At 43.4% G+C, this 17,520-nt stretch overlaps 1 protein-coding gene across 1 annotated transcript in view; it reads right to left on the bottom strand.

Moving 5' to 3' along the window:
- Window positions 1-17,520, bottom strand: part of LOC126187454 (centrosome-associated protein CEP250-like) — a 537,002-nt gene that overhangs the window by 238,952 nt on the left and 280,530 nt on the right. The gene's annotated exons all lie outside the window — the stretch shown is intronic.

Raw genomic sequence — 17,520 nt, 5'->3', positions numbered from 1 at the left:
GCTTTCTACACCATGCGGGAGCTGCGGGCGATGTTGACATGTTATGTACGCCGGGTTTCACTCAGTACCTAAGTGACTTCCGTGCTTCCGAATCAATTTCCTCGTGTTATTGAAATGCAAATTAAAGTAAAATTTCAGCTCTAGCGACTAATTTTCGATGTATTTCTTGAGCAGTATTGAGAAAGTGTGAACATCACGTGGCCCTACGTGGGTACGTCATGGTTACATGATAAAAAAGCTCAGTCGGGAAGATGACCGTCCCGAACGTAAGCTGCCAGGTCTATGTCAGAAGTTTAAAACATCGCGCATTTTCCTGCTGTATGAAAGTTTCACTCTGGTTCTCACCAACGTCCGCGTTGGTCAAAATTTATTCTGCGTTATTACAGATCTTATTTGGGAAAAGAAGTTGCTACTGGAGTGTAAAAGAGACATTTATCGTTGTTGGTATACTATCATGCTGACTATATCCCTATTGTTATCCAGGGGTGTAACACATGCGCCAAGAGAGTGAAAGTCGAGAAAAAAATCGAAGTGGCTGAGATGAGGTTCGTGGCTTCTACCAGATGAGAGGACATAATCGTTCACTATGCGGACCAGTACCATAGTGCATCGCGACTCAGTAGCCCAGGTGACCGCTTTGAGTATTTTCCGTGCCGCACACGTACCAAAATACGTGTACCGAGAAGTGCGCCGAACAAAGGTCCACAGCTGGGCCAGTGACGTCTCTAATGTGTTGTATGGCTCCTCATCGAACTGTTGCTGCCCAGCATTGAATTCGGAGTAGTATGTGGCCCGTCTATCCGTTGTTACAACTTCTGATGGTCGTTCCTGAATCTTTTGTGCCCTTACCAACTTTGATTTGTAGTGACCCTTGCGATGAACACACACGAGAGCGTCCCGGTCAAATACGCTAACATCTCGCGTCTTGCCCATCCTACGGTCAACTGTCCGACTGATACCCAGTTCAGAGACTGGCAACATCCAAGTCACGTGATGCGTAGACACTGTTCCACTCGCTATTGTGACAGGTAAGATAGTTGGTTGCGTGTTCCATTGATCAATCGCACGGTACGGTAGCCGTTATGATGTGGAGCGTGTCAATTGCACAAGAAATGCACGTATGAAACAAGATTTTTAATATATATATATATATATATATATATATATATATATATATATATATATATATTAAAAAATCTTGTTTCATACGTCACTGTCCCAGCTGTGGACCTTTGTTCGGCGCACTTCTCGGTACACGTATTTTGGTACGTGTGCGGCACGGAAAATACTCAAAGCGGTCACCTGGGCTACTGAGTCGCGATGCACTATGGTACTGGTCCGCATAGTGAACGATTATGTCCTCTCATCTGGTAGAAGCCACGAACCTCATCTCAGCCACTTCGATTTTTTTCTCGACTTTCACTCTCTTGGCGCATGTGTTACACCCCTGGATAACAATAGGGATATATATATATAGCAATACAGAGTTAAGGACTAATATTTCTATTATTTACCCCATTCCCTTAAATGGCACAAAATGCATATACTATATTTATAGATTTATTTATTCCTATTCAAGAATTCATCTATGGTATAGAAGGAGTTGTCAAGGAGATATCATTTCAATTTATTTTTGAAGCTATTACTGCTGCCTGTCAGACATTTTATTTCATCTGGTAATTTGTCGAAAATTTTAATAGCAACATATTTTACCCCTTTCTGTACCAAAGATAGGTTGAGTAAAGGATAGTGTAAGTCTTCTTTTTTCTGGTATTATAATCATGAATGTCACCGTTGTTTTTATACTGGTCCATGTTGCTGAGAACAAATTTCATTAGTGAGTAAATGTACTGTGAGGCTGTTGTAAGAATTCCCAATATTTTAAAAAGAAGCCTACAAGATGGGCGACTATGAACCCCACACATTATTCTAACCACTTTCTTTTGAGCAGTGAATACTTTTTGCCTAAATGTTGAGTTGCCCCAAAATATTATTCCGTATGACATCAGAGAGTGAAAGTATGCAAAGTATGTTAGCTTACTAATTTCTATATCCTCAAAATTGGCAATTATTCTGATTGCAAAAGTTGCTGAACCTAGTCGCTTTAGAAGATACAAAATATATATTTTCCAATTAAGATTCTCATCTACGTGTACACCCAAAAACTTAGTATGCTCTAGCCTGTCTACTGACTTCTGTTGATGTGTTATATGCATTGAAGGAACTGCACTTTTTGGAGCAGAAAATTGGATGTACTGTGTTTTTTCAAAGTTTAGAGCAAGCCCTTTTGCAGAAAACCAATTAATGACTTTTCCAAAGACTTTATTTGTATCTTTTTCAATTGGAGTTTCTTTTACCGGATTAATAATGATGCTTGTATCGTCAGCAAACAGTGTCAGTTCAGCTTCCTGTTTCAGATAAGAAGGGAGGTCGCTCACATATATCAAGAAGAGAAGGGGACCCATGATTGAACCCTGTGAAACACCTAATGTAATTTCACCCCAGTTAGATGAAGTGGCAAACTTATTTAAATCACTTGAACCATATAAGGAAACTTTTTGCTTCCTGTTCTTTAGGTACGGCTTAAACTACTCATATGCTATTCCATTTACACCGCAAAACTGTAATTTCTGTAACATAATGTCATGGTTCAAACAATCAAATGCTTTGAACAAGTCACAGAAAATTCTAATTGGTGACATTTTACTATTTAAAGACTATTATGTGGACAGTGAAACTGTATATTGCTGTCTCAGTGGAACAGCATTTTTGAAATCCGAACTGTTATTTACTAAGTATCCTATTACCGTTGATACGGCTAACCACTCTTGAGCACATTACTTCCTCGAAGATTTTTGAAAATACTGTAAGCAAAGATACTGGTCGGTAATTATTGACATCTGTGGTGTCACCCTTTTTGTAGAACGGCCTGACAATGGCTTCAACTCAACAGTTATCTACAGTTCAATTGTTTAGTTGTGCTTGCATGGAAGTAGTAACAGACAGTCTTCTGAAAATACACATAAAACCTCTACGTAGAGGGCCTTATCGTAAATTCTTAGTACACACTATCTAATCAAATGTATCCGGACACCCCTATGCAAAGCGTAATTGACAACTATAATGCCACGAGAGGTGGTCCTCGCCAGTATAAACGAAGGTTGGAAGTATGGGTCGTGTTGCAGTAAAGAGGCAGGAACAGGAGAATGATTCGGCCAGCAGAGCTCAGAGACTTCGAAATTGGTCGTCACTGGATATCACCTAGGTAACAAATCTATCAGGGACATTTTAGCCCTTGTGCAGCTGCCCAGGTTGACTGCAGGTGGTGTCATTGCGAAGTGGAACCGCGAAGGAACAAACACAGATAAATCAAGACCAGGCAGACCTAATGAGCAGACGGACAGGTCCGTCGAACAACGGCGCAGGTCGTTGCAAAAAGTTGCGTGGAACCAACGGAAGAAATCACTCGTGAGTTCCAAAGTGCTACTAGAAGTCAAGTGACACAGTGATGTGCGTAAGGAGTTAAAAAGAATGGAGTACAATGGGAGAGCAGCTTGTGGTAAGCCCCAAATTTCAGTAGCGAGTTCTAATCGACGCTTGAGGTGGTGTAAGGAACGACGCAAGTGGGCAGTCGATGACTGGAAACGAGTGATTTGCAGTGTTGAATCACGCTATACGCTGTGGCAATCTGACGGATGAGGCTGACTCTGGCGAATACCCTAAACCTTGTGGCAGTCCGGTGGAAGCGTTTGGATTTCGCAAAAGACCAGAGAATGTCACTTGCCTACATGTGTAGCACCAACAGTGAAGTACAGAATACTTCGTGTTACGGTAAGGAGGTAGTTTTCGTGGTTAGGATGTGGCATCCTTATTACACTTTAGAAAACGCTAAATGCGGAAGGGTATGAACACATTTTACAGCGTTGTTACTGCGAGCAGCAGAGGAACAGACCGGGGCCGATGGCTTCTGTTTTAGTATGGCATACAACGTGACATAAAGCAACATCTGAGACGCAGTAGTTTGTGGACATTCCTGAAGTCCTGAACCGAATAGAAGACCTTTGGGATGATATTAGCCTGCCCAGAGTCATACTCTGAACCGAATGCAACAGCTTTGGGACGACGTTAGCCTGCCCAGAGTCCAGTCCTGAAACGAATGGAACACCTTAGGGACTATGTTACACAAGCTGTCACCTTAACCGCCATTATTTTGGGCGCCTTACTATATTTTGAGGTCCAACACAGGAACATTGCCTCCAGATCAGTCGTTTTTAACCAACCTTTTTTTTTCTCTAAACTGGGAACTACACATACAAAAATCTTTATTAACAAGACATGAGGACAATAAATGTATTAAACAACGCCTTCAGTCACAACGTTTTCGTGTTTTATTAACTACACGATGCATTTCGGACCCTGCGGGTCCATCGTCAGGTGTAATTTGTCTTAATACATGTTTTATTACTTCTCCTGAATGAAACATGTATTAAGACAAATTACACCTGACGATGGACCCGCAGGGTCCGAAATGCATCGTGTAGTTAATAAAACACGAAAACGTTGTGACTGAAGGCGTTGTTTAATACATATCTCCAGTGTTTTGAATACAGTCACGTTTTAAGCTGCAAAATGTGGATAAAATTACAATAAATGTAAGTCAATACGCAAACAAGGAAAACTGAAATTAAGTTGAGACGTGTGAAGACGGGAGAAGGGAAGAAGGGACGGGGACAGGATAAGTCTTGCTGGCATCCTCCTGCTCGATGGATGGGGCGGAGGGGGGGGGGGGGCAGAGTGATGAGGCCTGACCACAGTGTCCCCGGCACCACCACCGCGTAGGAGCGCACGACAGAACAGACACCACACACACATATGTAGTAATTTTTGGGACGAGTTAGATTGTCGATCGCTCCAACTCCAGAATCCAATATGCTGCCTCCTCTGGTACTGGCTCTTGAGGAAGAATGCGCTGCCATTTATCCGTAGACTTCCAGACACTTCACTGAAACGCCCCTAGCAGTGTCCAAGACGTGATAAAGGCGAAGGGTGGAGACATCTCACATTAATAGGTGTCGAATACCTTTAATCAGACAGTGTGTAACCTCTGGCCACGGGCTCGACTCCAATCCACCACCAGCAGTGGACGATGAGTGTTTGGCAATGGCAGCCACTCCTGCTGGTGAAGATCGGGAGACAGAAGCCAAAAGCCATTACAGCAGCCTGCTTATTTCTTATCGATCCATATAATTTTCACCATTATTCTATAGCACCACATCTGAAACGCTACGATTCTCTTCTTTTCTTTTTCTCCCACTGTCCATTATTCCATTCAATGCTGCGCTTCAAATGTACATTCTCAGAAATTTCTTTCTCAAATGAAGGCCGATGTCTGATGGCAAATTACTCTTGACCGCAAACGGCCTCTTCGCCTGTGCTAGTCTGGTTTTGTATGTCCCTCTTGCTTCTCGGGTCGTGTTAATTTGTTTCAAAAGTAGTAGAAGAACATTTTTTATCACATCGTCTTCTTCGTGGTCCGAAATTCTAATGTTAAGTTTATCGACTGTCCCTTTTTGGTGCTCCTCATTACTTTCGCCTTTCTTCGTGCTACCAGCCTCATATTAGGTGATCTTGTGGCGTTTGCTCACGGTGTGTGTTCCACTCGGAGCCAATGCGGAGCACGTAGCTGTTGTGAGGCGCCGATGCCTCCCGATCGTGAAAACGTCTGTTTTTGCTCGGCCGGCCTCGCACCACGGGAAATGAGTGGCAGGAGGCGTCGCACGCCCTTGGCAGTGGCCGCATTGTGTGCTAATCATCCGGCGGACGCCGAGAGCGCGGTGGAGTCGGCTCTCGACCAATCGGCACTTCCGGCGCCGGAAATTACGAGCCATTTCTCGAGGCCCAGGAACCGCGCCCGAAGCCCCACTCCTCGCTAAATCGATTTCGGCCATACATTTCAGACGGCTCCTTGAAGACATTAGGAAATTTTCCAGATTAAAACTCTGTTATCCTACCGGCATCTGTCCGTCATCAAGACCAGGAGACCCTGTGTCCACACCCAGCTTTATTGCTGTTGTGTCTGACAATTCGCAATTTTTCACAAACACAACTTTTACTGATGTAAGTTCACAAGGTTGATGACTGAACATACAAACGGAAGGTAACAATAACGATGCCAGTAAAAGTATCCTAATTGAGGCAAACAAAAGTGCACTTCTAATTTTCCACAAAAGTTCGTGGTAACACACTCCCAAACTAGTAACAGTCCAATTCCGAGATGAAGACGTAATCTTCAATGGTCGCAGTACACGAGGTCGGCATCCGGCGTGAACTGAAGTTCAAGGCTGGTTCTAGCCCCTATATAGCTGTCTCCAGCCAATAAGGTTTTGGCATAGTGATACTTTCTGCAGGCCGTGGCTCGAGCTCCCCCTGCAGGAAGTAGTGCTCGGAATGTCTGTTTCCATTATACTGTATGTAAATGGTGCTTTTGGTACGCCTTGCACATAGACAACCTCGTCCTCTGTGGTGTAATATAGGTTGCCGGCCCTCAGGGGCTACCTTGGCTCCGCTATAACAATCGTGTTAGGAAATTTCATACTAACACTCCTCTACAGAACAACATACACTATCTGATCCAAAGTAATTCGACATCTGTTAGCGGCGTGCGTCCACCTTTCCCCATAATGACGGCTTTTGCTGAGGGCACTTTCAGTGAGTTGTCTGAATGTCTACGGAGCAATGGCAGCCCCTTCTTTCCGAACAGCCGAAACCAGAGAAGTTAGCGATGTTGGGCGCTGGTGTCTGGAGCGAAGTCGACATTCTGACTCTTTCCAAACGTGTTCCATTGGGCTCAGGTTGGGATTTGGGAGGTTCAGTCCATTTCGCGTTTACACCTGAGTCACATTAGCGACAGTCGACCTGGCCAGCTTTAGAAGGGTTGAAGAGACCGTGATGAATTTGTACTCAAGTGACATCCAATAGCAATCCATATTCGAAGTCACTGTGTTTTCCTGGCCTTTTATGTTGCTACTGATTCTCTACCGACAACACAGTACTCTCTGGCTCCTTTTATACTAGCGTGGCCATCTCTTGTGAATTTGGAAATCAGTTCCCCATTACATTGGGATTTCCGGATACTTGTGATGCGATAATGTGTTTGGGCTAGAAACACTACCTTAGCAACAATCGCACAGGTGCTGGTCAGTTAAGAGTTTTAGGTGAACTTTGACCACAGTCGGCCGAACGTAAAATTGTCAGGAAGCTACATGGTTGGATAAACAAACGATTAGCATTTCAGCGCCTTCTACACTGTGCTTATAAAGAAATGTTACGCAGAAGGTTTCTCATTCAGAAATTGCATTTGAATGCTGTTTGTTTGTGAGAAGATCATTTTCCACCTTGTCTAAGAAGGAGAAATGTGTGCCAGCATTCGACAGCGGCAGTACCGTGGTCCATCCGACCAAGCGGCGGAAACGTAAACATTGTTCTCTTGACTGTGCAGAATCGGATATCCACGACACATATCTTGAGCCAGGAAATGGGCTTCAAGATTCGTTCAAATGGTTCAAATGGCTCTGAGCACTATGGGACTTAACATCTATGGTCATGAGTCCCCTAGAACTTAGAACTACTTAAACCTAACTAACCTAAGGACAGCACACAACACCCAGTCATCACGAGACAGAGAAAATCCCTGACCCCGCCGGGAATAGAACCCGGGAACCCGGGCGCGGGAAGCGAGAACGCTACCGCACGACCACGAGCTGCGGACTCAGGATTCGTATTTGCATCCACGTACACGTCTAAATCTACACCTACATGAGTACTCTGCAATTCACATTTAACTGCTTGGCAGAGGGTTCATCGAACCTTTTTCAGACTATGCCTCTACCGTTCCACTCTACCTGGGAACAACTAACAACTAAATCTTTCCATATGAGCTCTGATTTCTCTTGTATTGTGCCGAAGGTCATTTCTCCCCATGCTGATGTGCGTCATTAAAATATTTTCGCCTTCGGCGGAGAAAGTTCGAGATTGAAATTTTTGTGACAATATCTCGTTGCAACAATACTCACCTTTTTAATGAAGATTTAATTCCTGTTAGCTGCTTAGAATTTATCATTATTTCGTACTATAAGCTTATTTCGGCGTTAAACATGGTATAGATGTCTTCAGATCGTAGTTTACATAGAATATGTACAAAGGTATCCTTACGTTAAGTTTTTCATAACGTATGTGCATACTGCATCTATGTCTGGTCGCTATTTTCTTGCTGTCTTACACTGTGAATAATTATATTGTTAACTTGATCCAGGTTTACTTACACTGTCATGACGTATTTGTATACTGGATTTCTACGTGGTCTTAATTTTCCTGCTGTCTTAAATTGCGAATAATTACGTAGTTGTCGTAGGATCTGACGGTTGGTTCAATACTGACATCTATACTACGTATAATGATTTCAGATGGTACTAAAAAAGCCGACCGAAGTGGCCGAGCGGTTCTAGGCGCTTCAGTCTGCAACCGATAGGGTCGCAGGTTCGAATCCTGCCTCGGGCATGGATGTGTGTGATGTCCTTAGGTTAGATAGGTTGACCTCAGATGTTAAGTCCCATAGAGCTCAGAGCCATTTGAACGATTTTTTTGGCACTATAAAATGGCAATAACACAGAAATAAGCTTACAGTACGAAAGAATAATATACTCTAAGCAACTGATAGGGATTAACTATTTATTAAAATATCATATTGACACCCTTCTTTGAACTGTTTCGATGTCCTCTGTCAATCTTGTGTGGTGAGTGATAAATACTGTGCAGCAGTAGTCCAGAAGAGGATTGAGACGAGTGGTGTGCACAGTCTCTTCAGTAGACTTGTTGCATTTTCTATATTCTGCCAGTAAAACGCACTCTTTTGTTTGTCTTCCCAACTTTATTTTGTGTGTGATGGTTCCAGTTCAAATTGTTCGTAACCGTAACTCCTAGGTGTTCAGTTGAAATTTGACTAACTGCTTTTGGTACTCATGTGAAGGAACTCATTCATTTTATTATTTATTGGTTTTGATCTTCTCATGAGTTTACTAAACGAAGTTACAATTTGACGAGGAAGAGAGTTCACAAACTTCCTACAGATGTGCCACATCCATCTGAAGCCACTTCTTATCTTTGATCATTGGATTTCGTAGAGCTACCAGTCTGGGAGAGGGGGGGGGGGGGGGTTGTAGACTGAAACATTTCGCTTGTGTTCCTAATAGTGCCTGACATACTATGTGGCGTTAGGATCGTGGGATTCAGAAGATATTTGGTATGGGATAGGCTGCCTGAGTGTTTGTCAAAGAAGGAAATTATGCCTGCAGCCTTGCGCGCAGCTCATCTCATCTTGAACTCATCTTAAAGAAACAGTAACACCAAAATGGCTGGCTCTGAACACTGTGGGACTTAACATCTGAGGTCATCAGTCCCCTAGACTTCGAACTTCTTAAACCTAACTAACCTAAGGGCATCACACACATCCATGCCCGAGGCAGGATTCGAACCTGCGACTGTAGCAACAGCGCAGTTCCGGACTGAAGCGCCTAGAACCGCTCGACCACAATGGCCGGCCAGTAACACCTGGCCACCGAGAATGTTGGTATAAACATGCTGACTGGTGTTTACAATAGCTTGAATGAGTGAGCCCAAGTCGCGGTATGAGAAACGCTCCGAAAGCATTTCAAAGCCACCTGTGATCTGACCTACAAGGCTGTTCAGAAAGTAAGAAAGGATCGGTCGCGAAATGAAAAACTACAGTTATAATCCCGTGAAGCTTTGCACCAATACATTGGGCAGTGTATCTATTATGCCTCTAGATAGCGTCACGTCGCTCTTCTCAGTTCTGAGCGCACAGCGAGCGCGTAAAAATGCCTGTAAAATAGAGTCTCCGTCAAGTATAGGTACTGCCCGAGAGATTTCGCCTGATTTCCTGCAACCCCACATGACGCAACTTCCATACGTTTCCTTCTTCGTGACAGTTCCAGGCCGCACAGTGCAGGGGGAATGTTGACGGTCCTGCAGCGTTTTCCATGGTAAGTGTTTGATTTCCCACCTTAAAGCCCAGACTTCGCTCTCTTTGATTTTCACCTCTCCTCAAATGAACCGCTGGCTATGAAGAAAACATTCTGGTACAGACAACGAGCTGCACTCCAACGTAGAAAATTGTCTGAAAGCACAAGGAGCTGCCTTCTATGACACGTGTACTGGAAAGCTGGTACAACGCTACGACAGATGTCCAGGTCGGAGCGGCGATTACGAAGTAGCTGAAAGGTGTGGTCAGGTGTTGCAAATAAAACATATTTGATTTTCACTGTGGTTTCCATTTCGTGAGCGATCGTTCCTTACCTTCCGAATAGCCCTCGTACATCCTGCTCATACTGGGGTTGAAAGCCATCATTGATGTGGCACAGTCGATGCCTCACATAATTTGAAAAGAAGCAAAACCGCGACTCTTAAGATCGCAGTATATGCCTCCAACCGGATATAGTCCAGTGTCTGTTGTCTGACCCACTGAAGTGTGCAGTCTTTTTTTTTTTTTTTTTTTTTGTTACGTTCTTATGGAACCAAACTGCTGAGGTCATCAGTCCCCAGGCTTACACACTATTTAATCTAACTTAAACTAACTTATCCTAAGGACAACACACACTATACACACCCTTGCCCGAGAGAGGACTCGAACCTCCGGGGAATGGGGGGGGGGGGGGGAACGGGGGGGGGGGGGGAAACCGCGCCATGGAAAGGCGCCCACGACGTCGCGCTCGAGTGCTACTACGCGCAACAGTGCAGTTTTATCTGGCGCTGTTCGCACTGGCATTTTGTGAAATGATGATGATGTTTGGTTTGTGGGGCGCTCAACTGCGTGGTTATCAGCGCCCGTACAATTACCCAATCTTTGCTCAGTCCAATTTCGCCACTTTCCTGGATGATGATGAAATGATGAGGACAACACAAACACCCAGTCATCTCCAGGCAGGTGAAAATCCCTGACCCCGCCGGGAATCGAACCCGGGACCTCGTGCTCGGGAAGCGAGAACGCTACCGCGAGACCACGAGCGGCGGACATTTTGTGAGATACCCGACTACAAACGTACATTGCATTCAGTTCCCATTGCGACGTTTACTCGTGATCCGACTGAGATGGACCAGCATTCACTGAAGTAGCAATACCTAACTGTTTCGAAATCGAGCGCCATTGACAAGGTGTGACTCTGCTGTCGGTTAGCTTCCTTTTACGACCGCTATTCGTACTCTCTGTTACATGTCTGTGAGTGATACACCTTTTCCTGTAGGCACGTTCGAGGGGCCGTGTTGATACACCAACATATATGACATCTTTATTCATAGTCGCCTTGTCACGGTCCGTGCGGCTCCCCCCGTCGGAGGTTCGAGTCCTCCCTCGGGCATGGGTGTGTGTGTTGTCCTTAGCGTAAGTTACTGTAAGACCTTACCACAAATTTCCAATTTTTTACTCATAGTTTAGTCATGGACGCATCCAAACACGGTATTTCCTATCTGTCACTGCGGCGTCTCCACGCTGCGCTGATTCCATACAAATGAGTGGCACATACACATTACCTCACTGCCGTAATTTACGTCAGTCGCAGATTGTCACATGAGCGTGGTAGCAGTTTTACACCATCTACAAGGCTCCGAAGCGACCTGCGTAATTTTTAGATGGGGTAATCGCTTAATCTGGAATACCACTGAAAAACTCTCAAGGAAAACCACTTAGTTAATGCCTGCTCTCGTGATTTTTAGAACAAGATGAAGGAGAAAAGAAGGCTAGATAAAGGATATTTGAAGCATCTTGAGTCTTCTGCTGTATACGCGAATCTTTATTTATCAACCGAGTTCACTTATTACATACATTACCACTGGAGGACTACAAGGAAAATAAACCGAAAAATATGTGTGATATACTCAGCCAAATAAAAATATAAATATTGTGTGTAGCAAGAGAGAATGACATAATGAGTGAACACTTAAAACGTGTCGTTAGGATAATGTAATATAGGGTTTGTCTGATAAATGTTCACTGTTATAGAAGCACTTTTATGTTACTGTCAGTTCGTAATGCATATAAAACGGCTGTATTACTAAACTAAAAACATGAATGTAAAGTTTTCTTATAAGGGACCATAGTCTGATTTTATCATGTACAGATGCGGTTCATAAAACACGACATCGGATGGTATTACTTACTTATTATGTTTAGTTTCATTTTATTTACAAATTATTACTATGTATTTGATAATAAGGACTTGTTATTGGATACTATTATGATTAAGGTAAGTACTGTTTGGACACCGATACACATCGATGTTTTGACGCCATTTTTGTTGTTATCTTTAACTGCTACCAACTTTTGAGAAGATAATTGTGTTTTGGCCTGTGATAATAAATGTGCCTTTGTTTTTGATATTCTTTCATTATACCGTATTTCGTGTTATATTTTCAAAATATAGTTGTTTGCTATCTTCTGTTCATGATACAGAATTGCACTGAAGTCAAATTTATTGTTTCTATGCACTTCATCATGACGTTTATTTATAGAGGACATATGATAACGCCCTATTTGATGCTAACTTCGTTTTGATTTTTCACTGTATAGCTTTTCAAGTACTGTAGATGATTCTCTTTTGACACATACAATATTTATATTTTTATTTGACTGTGTACACCACACACATTTTTTCCTTTATTTTACTTCTAACCCTTCAATAATGATGCTTGTAATAAGTGAAACCGGTTGACAAAGTTGCAAACGTACAGCTGAAGGCTCCAGACGCTTTACTTCAAACATCTGACGGCTGTAAACAGTTAACTTTATAAGTCGCTTAAATAAAGGATAGTTGAATGGAGCTACTTCGAAACTAGCGTCTACTAGTCTGTTCACCCGGGTATACGAAGTCATTCAGCTTCACAGCGCCGAAGTTGAACATAGATACTTGCTGTTCCTTCATGTTTCGTATGCAGTGGTAAAACACCACACTCGTATACGGGAGTGCGGCGGTTCAGATCTGCACCCGGACATCCAGTTGTAGGTTTTCCTTGATTACTGTAAATTGCTAGTTTTTGCTTCGTCTCTAATGACCTCGTCATCGACAATATATTGCACAAGAAATTCTTTTCTTTTTATGATTGTTCCTCAGACACCGCTACTGCACAGAACACATACGTCAGAGCCCAGCTACAATGCCGAAGGTCAAGGTCACTATTTTTGTGACACAAATAGTGGACGACAGCGGGAAACCATCGGCTGGCAGAAGCAAAGTCCGCCAAGTAGTTTAATGGAAGTTTCCTAGGTTCGTGAGGTTAGATGAACGAGCATCGCGTGCAGCGGTGGCTGGTATCGACCCCGAGCCCGCAAATAATGCACAAGGCTGGCGCCGTGGGCGACTGGCACAGGGATTGCCGTCTGGGACTGTCTGTGGGAGGCCTAGCCGAGTGAAGCTTGCAGGACAGACATGTTGTGCTGCCACGTCTTTTATTGTTAAGTGAGCACAATGCCAAAACTATATATATATTAAAATTTTTTGTATGTATGCACGTATGCATGAATGTATGTTTCACATTTCCTAAACCATTGGATGGATTTCATCCAACTCTGATATACAGACAAATCACTTACTGTCTGCAAAGAAACACTCTGGGGGTAACAACCAGCTATGTCCCATTCGGGTGGGGGTGAAAATGGGGGCGGTATAGGAGACAGAATATGAGAGAGGAAGGAGGAGATAGACAGAGATAGGGGGAAAAGATGATGAAAAAAGAGAGGGGAAGAGGTGACGGACAGAGAGTGGGGGAGGACATAAGATGGAGAGAGAGGGGAAGAAAAGGCAAGATGTGGCAGCTGCCGAAAGATGGAGAGAATTTGTGGTCAGGGGGAAAAAAAGGGTGTGAGGAGGGAAGTGGGAGAGAGCGTGAGGTGGGTGAGGAAAACGGTGTGAGGAAGAAAATGGAAGTGGTAGGGAGTGTGGGGAGGCAGGTGGAAGAGGGACAGATCGTGAGGAGGCAGGTAGAAGAGGTACAGCATGTGACGAGGTAGGGGGGAGAGGGGGAAGGTGTGAGATGGATGAGGGACAGGGTGTAAGGAGAGTTGCAAGGTGTGAGCAGACAGGTGAAGTAGGGTCAGGGTGTGCTGGTAGAAGGGGTGAGAGAGAAACAGAAAATTGGAACAAGTATATACCCAGACAGCGCCAGATACTGAGCTAGTAGATCATACATATTGATCAGAGACTGGATTACAGCCCAAGTATGCTGTCGGCAAAGTTAAGAGGATGAGCCCTGGACAATTGGGCAATCCAAGAGATGAGAACTTGGAAGTTCTCGATTCCAAAATGTTCTCTGTGCTCACGAGGACTGACGTAAAATGTTCTACCATATCCGAGAACAAGCCCTCCCATTTCACGTTGCGCATGGAGTCATGCTGGTATCATTTGAGGCCAGAACGAGAACAATTGTACGCTGTTCTTGCAAAGGTTCAAGGATGCATATTCATTTATTTTCTCCAGAACAGTGTTCTCGATCCCTTTAAATTCTAGACTCTGACCCGTCACTATTGTTCAGCATTCCAGAAGCATTCTCAGAGACATATCAGGAGCCGAGACTCAAGCTACACATTGGGGAGACCCACATTACATACTAAACAATGCCACGAAACCATGATTGGTGGGTTAAAAGAGAGCTTTCTCCGACAGGAATGTAGACTGCTTTTCATACCTAAAAAGTCACCTTTCGAAAAGCCAATATCAACGTTGAAACCCTACATCGTCTCAAATGTGTGTACTACTGGGAAGATTAGCATTGCTATTCGTGTTGGGTGTTCTCTTTTCTAATCTGCCAGCATGGATTGGTATTCTTGTTGTTCCAGTACCGGCCTATGGCAGAGAGCCCTGTTGAATGATAGTACTAAAATTTGAACTTTCTTTAGATTTTCGTGCGATATTTTAATCTCTTGGAACCCCTGCTCACAGAAACAGTGGTGCAATAGACCGAACCCTTTAGTAATTGACAAGCAGTGTACATGTCACTTGTTTTGAAGCGGCCTGACCATTTGTTGCTGTCCTTTCTCAGACAGATGTCCGCAGCGAAACTGGCGACCATGACAGGAGGGAGTCTTTCGACAGCAGACTTCCGGTGCCTCGCCCGAGTTGTGACGGGCTCCTGATGGCATTTCCGGCGGCGTCATTACCACACAAAGCGGGGCTGGGCTCGCTGGGCGGCGCTGACAGTCCCTTCGTCCTAAATGATTCTCCACGCAGCCCGGTTCCACAGACTTCTCGAATTCATTATCATTAGTTTACCTGTACGCTCATCCTAAGCTCCTACTCTACTACTCAAGCAAAGGAGAAAAAATTCGGAGTAGCTGACATCATTAATGGATGTTTCTTCAGTAACTTCCTTACTTGCTTCAAATCGAGCTCTTTTCCTAGAGAGGTGACATATAATTATAATTGAGCTTGGTTTAATTCTTGATGATTCAGATGATACTAGCTATAAAATATTAACCATTCGTCTGTTCCTTCTCTGAGTTGTGATTATAAGAACAATAAAGTTTAGCCGTAAGAAGAAGACTGGCAAGCCTTCACTGCATCAAAAACAAATTCACAGTTCAATAGCTTACTTCAACGAGATATTACGAGATGGATCTAAATCTAACACTTAATCCCGACATTACTCTAAGGTGCTAATTCTTAATACTAATCATTAGTCAACAGTGAGCTATACAAAATTATCTCATTGTGATAAGTTTTATGTTGGTCAATCAGGCAGAGACACAGAAACTCGTTAGGTTGGACATGAACGCAGCTGGAGGTTGGAGAATTCTCATTCCATATTTGCTGAGCAAGTACTGAATGAGGGCAACAATTACTAGCCACAGCCCCATGTACTTAAATGACCCATCACAGCTCAATACTTCCACTCTTGTAAATTTCACTTAATCCTATCGGTTTTTCAACGCCTCCTACACCGTCTGTCCCATTCTATTCCTCCATTTTCCCTGTATTTATTTATTTTATTGTGATTATATATGTACTCCATATATTCTGTTGTTACAATTGCTAGTTCTTTTACTTTGTTTCTTATTCCCTTTCCATACGTAATAATGCTTCAAGCTATTCTACAGTACGTTTGTCATGTACTAATTCTGTTTTATTAATATTTTCAATTTGATTTAAATGGTTATATAGGCATCGTTTTTTTCGAGTTTAGTACTGATGTTTTTGGTTTGTTTTCTTTACATTTATTTGCTGTTTAACATTTTAACTGCCGTACCACTGTGCTGTGAATGATGACAGTTACCCTGCATCCATATCTCATTCTTGATGTGTGCGTCTTTTTCAGTATTGTACACGGATATTATAGATTCTTTGACGACTACATTTAATGTCCGATGATGGTCTCGTAAACCAAACACCGGTTACCATAATAAATTAATACTACAGAAGATAAACAATATTTTACTCTTCATTTATGATAAACAAGAAAATTTTTCTCAACGGACACAAATCAATTCTTGGTGCTGCTGCATTTATTGAATACGCTTTGTAAATAGAGTCAGCCTCACTACGATCTATCAGAGAGAGTTAAATTAGTCACTGCTTCTGCTCCAACAAAATAAGCCCTGTAACAATGCAATACTCTCTGGAAACTTCCAGTATTCAACCGCTGAATTAGAAAACATACATCGCTAGCAGTCGTTGAGCCACCTCCAGCACGTTCCATCCAAATTCCGCAATAATTTGGAAGAGATAACAGGAAAACAGTTAAAAATTCTAGGTCATGAGACCCACCCTAGCACTTCAAGTTTTGCTGATACAATAGCTTATACAAAATCTCCAGCTCACTAATAGCTGCAACATGAGCTATGGTCTCACTGGAGTAACTCGCGCGGGAGTGCCGCAACTCGACTAATGTCTGCAGCAATGCTGGAGGGAATTGACTCCATGAATCCTGCAGGGTTATCCATAAACCCGTAACAGTACGAGGGGGTGGAAATCTCTTCTGAATTGTCGTGCTGGAACTGGCCAAGTCCGTAGGAATCCAAAACCTGGACATGAATGGATGCAGGTGATCAGACAGGATACTTACGTACGTGTCATCTGTCAGAGTCGCATCTAGACGTATCGAGGGTCCAATATCACTACAACTACACACGCGCCACACCATTACAGAACCTCGACCACCTTGAAAAGTCCCCTGCTGGCATGCAGCGTCCATGGATTCATGAGGTTGTCTCCTTACCCGTACACGTCCACCAGTTCGGTACAATTTGAAACGGGACTTGTCTGACCTGGCAACATGTTTACAGTCATCAACAGTTCAATGTCGATGTTGACGGGCCCAGGCGAGGCGTAAGGCTTTGTGTCGTGCAGTCATCAAGGGTACACGATTGGGCCTTCGGCCCCGAAAGCCTATATCAAAGATGTTTCGTTGAAAGTTTCGTACGATGACACCTGTTGATGGCCCAGCATTGAAATCTGCAGCAAT

This window comes from Schistocerca cancellata, chromosome 5 (genome assembly GCF_023864275.1).
Source record: "Schistocerca cancellata isolate TAMUIC-IGC-003103 chromosome 5, iqSchCanc2.1, whole genome shotgun sequence".
NCBI lineage: Eukaryota > Metazoa > Arthropoda > Insecta > Orthoptera > Acrididae > Schistocerca > Schistocerca cancellata.
Note: the sequence above shows the minus strand (reverse complement) of the source record. Positions and strands in the feature narration are given on the sequence as shown.